The sequence below is a fragment of the Sceloporus occidentalis genome, unplaced genomic scaffold (assembly GCF_023333645.1).
Source record: "Sceloporus occidentalis isolate IW3139 unplaced genomic scaffold, rSceOcc1.0.p SCAF_46, whole genome shotgun sequence".
Lineage (NCBI taxonomy): Eukaryota > Metazoa > Chordata > Lepidosauria > Squamata > Phrynosomatidae > Sceloporus > Sceloporus occidentalis.
In genome coordinates, this window is record NW_028317026.1 from 4,292,499 (window position 1) to 4,300,312 (window position 7,814).

Here is a 7,814-nt window from a genome sequence, read left to right on the forward strand (position 1 = left end):
ATGATCAACACCAACAATAGGGGCCTGTATTACAAGGCTTGTTAGCATACCTGGGGAATAACATGACTAGCTGCCCGTAGTTCTCCCTCTACTTTTCCTTATAGGAGTCAGGAACGTGGCTTTGGCTGCAACCAGGATGTTATGAGCGAGTATGACTCCTTGTCCTTGAGATTGGAGACACTAACAAGGAGCCCTGAGGAAGTAATATTTCACTTAGGAGTTTCAGGCTGAAGCCCAGTAGCCCATCTATCCACAGCTCTGTCTATGTATTGCTGTATTGGCAAGATCACTTCTCCTGTAGGATGATCACCTAATCTGCCAGTATTACTTATGTGCTGAGGATAGGACTTTCATTGCTTATGGTGCTGAAATGCATGCACCTACACTGCTGTTGAAACACTTAAACACTTTTGTAGTAACCAAGAGGACACATTTGCCTTAGGATGTATAGTCAGATGTATGGTTGTGGCCCAGGGCCTTACCTTGACATATTGTTTGATATAGTGTTGTATTTGACATTGTTTTATAATTAAAACATTTTGAACAATGATATACTTTAATTACACTTATGTATAAACACATATTTCTGTTTTTTCTTATTAATGTCACTTTTAGGACTGACCTTTTGTGCTTCTAGAAAAATGAGCAGGAAAAACAGTTTAAAGTGTAGTATCTGTTCTTATCAGTTTAATATCTGATACGTCCCCTATCTGGGGACCATATATTAAATGGATTTTTAGAACAGGGAGATGGAAGAAGAGCTTGCTCTGTCCACTCCACGCATTAACCTGATATTGCAGTACCTCCAGGACCGGTGCAAAGAAAAAAAAAAAAACCCTTGAACCCGGCTTAAAACCACTCAAGGGAGCCGGAGGTCTGTTAAAGACCTCCGATACCGCTTCCTTGCGATTCGCGCGGCAACAGCTGCTGTGCGCCGGGATTTGTTGTCAGATCCCGGCGCACAACACTGAAGCTGCGCCCACTGCCGTCCGTGCCCTCTGACCCGGAAGAAGACAGAAGAACTGAAGAAGAGGAGCGAAGAGGAGGAAAAGAAGCTGTGAGGAGAAAAGAGGAAAGGTAGGAAAGCATTCAGTGAGTGAGAGTTGATTGCTATGTGTGTAGATTGGTATGTGTGGATTGGTATGTGTGGATTAGTATATGTGTGGATTGGTATGTGTGGATTGGTATATGTGTGGATTGGTGTATGTGTGTGGATTAGTATATGTGTGGATTGATATGTGTGGATTGGTATATGTGTGGATTGGTATATATGTGGATTGGTATGTGTGGATTAGTATATGTCTGGATTGGTATATGTGTGGATTGGTATATGTGTGGATTGGTATGTGTGTGGATTGGTATGTGTGTGGATTGGTATGCGTGTGGGTTGGTATGTGTGTGGATTGGTATGTGTGGATTGGTATATATGTGGATTGGTATATGTGTGGATTGGTATGTGTGGATTGGTGTGTGTGTGGATTGGTATGTGTGTGGATTGGTATATGTGCGGATTGGTAAGTGTGTGAGAGTGATGGGTGTTATGCTGTACCATTTTCAATGTATTTTTCATTATATAATTATGCTCTAGTACATCATAACTCCCATCACTCTATACTGCTCCATACAGTGGCAGAGCTGGGAGACAGAGGCCTTGCACCCGCAGGGTGGGGTAAGTGAACTTCAAAGTGGGAGAGGGTAGATAGTTAGGAGAGGGTAGATAGGGAGAAGGGAGTGAGACGGGGGGTAGATAGGGAGAAGGGAGTGAGAAGGGGTAGGTAGGACAAAAGGGAGTGAGAAGGGGTAGATAGGGCAATCATACTCCTATCATGCCAAGTCTGCGAGTACATCCGGGAATCTGGGTATGCCTGGGCATGATAGAAATGTGATTGCTGTTAACAATCATATATATATATATATATATATATATATATATATATATATATATATATATTAATATTGTTATTTAATTGTTTTGTCCTATTTTGGTGTGTTACTTGAAATAAAAGTGTTAGAATTTTTTTTATGGTGTGGGGGGGGGCCCATATTCGGTTTCGGCCAGGTAAATGCTACATTTTCGATTTCAGTCCAGAATTCATTTCGGTGCATCCCTACTACTAATGAAGTGGTAGGCCTACACCACATCAATGTTTGGCTTAGTATATAGTGATAGGAGTTATGCTGCTCTATTCTCAATGTCTGGCTCAATGTATAGTGATAGGGATTACGCTGTACCACCGTCAATGTGTGCCTCAGTATTTAGTGATAGGTGTTATGTTGTACCACCGTCATTGTCTGCCTCAGTATATAGTGGTAGGTGTTATGCTGTACAACCGTCAATGTCTGCCTCAGTATATAGTGATAGGTGTTATGCTGTACCACCGTCAATTTCTGCCTCAGTATATAGTGATAAGTGTTATGCTGTACCACCGTCAATGTCTGCCTCAGTATATAATGATAACAGTAAGTGTTATGCTGTACCACCTTCAGTGTCTGCGCCGGTATATAACGGTAGAAGCTATGCAGTTTTAAAGTGTGTGGGGGGGGTGCCACATACAGGATCCGCCCCAGGTGCTAAATACTCTAGGTACGCCCCTGTGTACATTCAATACAACTGCACGTGTCTGTAAGTCTGAAAAAAAGAGTGTTTTAGGTTTTGGTTAGTGGAAGGTGTAACGATTGGTGCAGAACATTTCCCAACTCTTAACAGAAACTGTTGCTCAATTTTCATTCATGAATGATTTTTCAAGAAGCTATTTCTTATAAGGAAACTAGCTTCACCGATCTATGCTTGTTTTTCACCTGGGATAGGCGACAGGCACCACAGAGCTTGGTTAATGGTATACATTGCTGCATTGAGAGTGCATGCCCCGGTGCATTCTCCTTTTGGGAATGGGCACAGTAAGAAGGGATGGTGTACCTCCTAACATTTCAGTGTGGAAAAGCGTGACTACCTTCTTTGCAGGCATACTTTAACATACTACCCCCCTACACACACTCTTACTTTTATTCTCAACAAATTAAGGTAGAAGGGAACCAATGAAGTTTTTAAGGGTAAGCGGTCACCAAAGGGCACAGCTTGCAACCTTTCCAGAAAAAATAATTCTTTAAGACCCAGCTCAATTCTATTGCAGAATTATACCGTAATTGCTCGATTATAAGACGACCCTGATTATAACACGACCCCCCAAATCTGAATATTAATTTAGGAAAAAAAGAAAAAGCCTGAATATAAGACGACCCTATAGGAAAAAAGTTTTACCGGTAAATGTTAATTCATCTAAACTATTTTTTTTTAATAAAAGCTATGATTGAGAAAAATATTTTGGTTTTATTTCCTTCTATTTTCCAAACTGCCCCCCAGTTATGCACATCTGCCCCAGAAATGCCTTATACCCCCTATATGCCACTGTGCCCCATGGTATGCCTTTTAACCCTATATGCCACTGTGCCCCATGATATGCCTTTTGACCCCCTATGTGCCACTCTGCCTCCAGAAATGCCTTATACCCCTATATGCCACTCTGGCATTTAGAGGGTTAAAAGGCATATTATGGGGAAGAGTGGCATATAGGGAGGTTTAATGCATTCAGGAGGCAGAGTGGCGTATAGAAGGTTAAAGGCATTTCTGGAGGCAGAGTGGCATTAAGGGGGTTAAAAGGCATTTCACAGAGCACTCTTCCTCAGAAATGCCTTATGCCCCCCATTTAACACTCCCCCCCCCCAACTTACAGGTGCTTCTGACTTCCCTGTCGTGTAGCCGGGGCAGCGTGTAGATCCCACGCACTTACGCTGCAGCCGGAAGGAGGCGTGGCTAGCAGCGGGGGTTGTCTGCGTCCATCGCGCAGACCTTCCCCGACTGTCAGAGATCAGCCGGGGAAGGTCTGCGCGATGGACGCAAACAACCCCCGCTGCTAGCCACACCTCCTTCCTGCTGCAGCGGAAGTTGTCTACGCAAATCGCGTAGACATCTACACGCTGCCCCAGCTACACACCTGGGACTCAGAAGTACCGGTAAGTGGGGCGGGGGGGCAGGAGGATCTGGATCTTAGTCGTCTCAAAGTCAGACCTATTTGAGGTCTGATTATAAGACGACCCCGATAATAGGACGGGTATTTTTCAAAAAACCTCGTCTTATAATCGAGCAAATACAGTAAGTGAAAATAAAAAATAAAAGTATCCATATCAAAATCAAATCACACGTATTGAGACTCACTGGTAGAAAAGCGATATATAAATCCTAGAAACGTGAGAAAGAAATATGAATGCCAATTGGTGGTGATATAAAAATAATATAAATATGTTACACACCAGCCATAGGCAAGGTCTGTTAAAACGAAAATGTGAATTGTACAACCTACAGTGCTAGACTCCCCTGTGGACTCTCTGATGACATGAACCAGAACGTTAGCGGAGGACACAATATTCCCTGCAGGGTCTGCCCCTGCTGGCCGATCACACACATTGCAATTCCCAATGCAAGTCTATGGAGACTTGCTTGCTGATCACAGTGTGATCAGTGCAGGGAGATAGCAGGGAAGAGAGTGAGTGAGAAATAAAGTTTCTCCCTCGACCCACACCATGGAAAAATAAACAATAAATTGAGCTATGTGATATCATTGAGACATCACTGGCATAATATTTGAGAGGTCCCTACAGGGATCTCTATCCATATTGCCTTGATATGAGTGCAAAAATGAAAACAAAAAAGTATAGTACAGTAAAGATAATCATTAAAAAAACAACTTACATCACATTTTCGTACACGTAAAAAGCATACCCCCCTTGTTCACTGCCCCCAAACCCATTAAGCCATAACTATTAAAATTACTACCCTATAGGGTACTATGTAAAGGATAGATGTGGCCCTCTAGAACATAAAAAATATGTTGGCTATGTCTGTAGTCACTGTGTACACCCTATGTTTTTTTTACATACTAGCACTCTCAATTATTTTTTTTCATGTATGTATGGTTTCAAGTAAAAGCTATATTTGTTCTGAAAAAAGGATGTGTAGTTTGTGTTCGTACATCAAACATGGAGAAAGAAGCATCTTAATGAAACCCACACATGGTAAAAATGGCTTTAGGGGTTAAAACAGCTTTGAAGTGTCCTGGCAGAACCTATTTAACCACTATTGACAGGAGTAATTTCAGAAGATTGGAAGTTGGCAATTGTGGTATCACTTCACAAAAAAGGTAGCAGAGAAGACTCTGCTTAAGACAAGACCAATAAGTCTTCTGTCACAAGTTGGGAAATGAATGGAAACCATGCTAAATTAATAGCATTTGCTTAATGTAGGGAAATCTTGCCAAACTAACATATTTTTTCTACTAGATAACTAATATAGTACTCAAAGGGAGGAGATTTTAATTTGGCATTTGATCAGTGATCCGTTTACCTTAAAAATGTGCGCTGTGCATTAAGGTGCATTGGGGCTGTGCTGAGTTGGCACAGCTTCCATAGTGTAAATGGGCCAGTGTAGGATGTTAAAATAGTTGAATGGATAAGGCAGTTTTTGAATGACAGGAGGCAGAAGGTTGTAGATGTTCAGAGGCAGGTATTGTTACTAGTGGGGTAATATTTTTATTAGTGATATTATAGAAGGTTTTAATGGTAAAATATGTCTTTTTGCAGATAGTATAAAGCCAAATGGCAAATTATTTAAATAAATTAGATTAATGGTTAAGAGCGTGGCAGCAGCAGTTCATCGATTAACCGGCCTTTACAAGTTAGAATTGTCACCCAGCTAAAAGGGATTAGGATAAATGGCAAGTATCTGCCCCCTCCTGATGTCATTTCCTTGGTAGAGTTCTATTTAAACACGCCCCGGCGGACCCTTTTGTCTCTTTTCTGTGGTTTGTAAGGCATTCTTTATTCCGAATGTCTGCTCCCGAATATCTGTGGAAACAAACTACATAAAAAACGCCATAAAAAACGCCAAGGCAAAACCCACATGGCTTTTTCATGGCGTTTTTTCTTTCCCATAGACTTCTATTGGAGAAAAAACGCCAAGATTTCCTTGCAAAAAACGCCAGAGTGTCAACATGCTGCGATTCTGAAAAACTGCCAAAGAGCCCAAAAAAGCAGAAAAACGCCACAGAGGACTGAAAAAACGCCAAACAGAAAAACGCCAAGTGGATATGGCATTGTGCGATTTCCTATTGAAGAACAGCTAACATCTGGCCGCAGCGTTTTTTCACAAAAAAAACGCCATGTGGCTGAATTGGCGTTTTTATGGGTGTTTTTAGCAAAAAAAAACAACAAGTGGAAACCTAGCCTAAATCTAGTCATTCGAAGATGTTGCCACACAAGTTTAGACATGGTATGTATGTTACCTTTTAAATACCATCATACATTTGCCCCACTATAGAATGTTGAACTTGGAGCAACTCTGGAAAATCTATTTTTAGTTTGGTCTTGCTTGATGTGCAGATGTTTTAGTTCATTCTATTCACATTTATGTTTTAACATACTATGTTTTATGTAGATATTGCAGTTGGAAAATCTGGATAGACAACTTCTTACTGTGAACAAGTTACATCATGCATACTATTAGAGTATTATGCAATCAGAAACTATGTCTTGCTGTTTATTGTTCATGCACAGGGACCTATTCTTATGACTGCTGTTTGCCTAAAAATCCCTAATGCATCACAAAATTAAGTCCCTAGCTTATGCTGCCTAATGAAATGTTGAGAAAAAGTTAAGACTCCTATGTTAAGGAAAGGCCAACTCCTTTTGAAACTCTGGGATTTTAAGGGAGGGTAACCCTCAGTCTTGATTGGATTGAATTCCATTAATATTCCTAATGCTCCACTTTTCTAGGAGCACAGACTGTTTGGTGGGTTCTACAGCGCTAAATGTAACAGTAATGTATATAGAAACGGCACCAAATATGTTTATAAAATTACTTGTTTGAATAAAGTACCGTATTTGCTCGATTATAAGACGACCCTGATTATAAGACGACCCCCCAAAATCTGAATATTGATTTATGAAAAAAAGAAAAAGCCTGAATAAAACACGACCCTATAGGAAAAAAAGTTTAACCGGTAAATGTTAATTCATGTAAACTATGTGATCAATTGTTTGTTAATAAAAGCTATGATTGAGAAAAATATCTTGTTTTTATTTCCTTTTTTTTTTTCAATCTGCCCCCCCAGTTATGCACATCTGCCCCCAGGCTTCCCACTCTGCCCCAGAAATGCCTTATAGCCCCTATATGCCACTGTGCCCCATGATATGCCTTTTAACCCTCTATATGCCACTGTGCCCCATGATACGCCTTTTAACCCTCTATATGCCACTGTGCCCCATGATATGCCTTTTAACCCTCTATATGCCACTGTGCCCCATGATACACCTTTTAACCCTCTATATGCCACTGTGCCCCATGATACGCCTTTTAACCCTCTATATGCCACTGTGCCCCATGATATGCCTTTTGACCCCCTATGTGCCACTCTGCCTCCAGAATTGCCTTATACCCCTATATGCCACTCTGGCATTTAGGGATTAAAAGGCATATTATGGGGCAGAGTGGCATATAAGGAGGTATAAGGCATTTCAGGAGGCAGAGTAGCATATAGAGGGTTAAAAGGCATTTCTGGAGGCAGAGTGGCATTAAGGGGGTTAAAAGGCATTTCACAGAGCACTCTGCCTCCAGAAATGCCTTATGCCCCCCATTTAACACTCCCTCCCCCTCCCTCCAAACTTACCGGTGCTTCTGAGTCCCCGGTGCTTAGAGCTCTACACGCTGCCCGGACTAAGCACCGGGGACTCAGAAGCACCGGTAAGTTGGGGGGCATAACACA

At 41.5% G+C, this 7,814-nt stretch overlaps 1 pseudogene; it reads left to right on the forward strand.

The window, feature by feature from the left end:
* Positions 1-654: 654 nt before the first annotated feature.
* On the forward strand, positions 655-825 carry LOC149289353 (U2 spliceosomal RNA; annotated as a pseudogene).
* Positions 826-7,814: the final 6,989 nt, after the last annotated feature.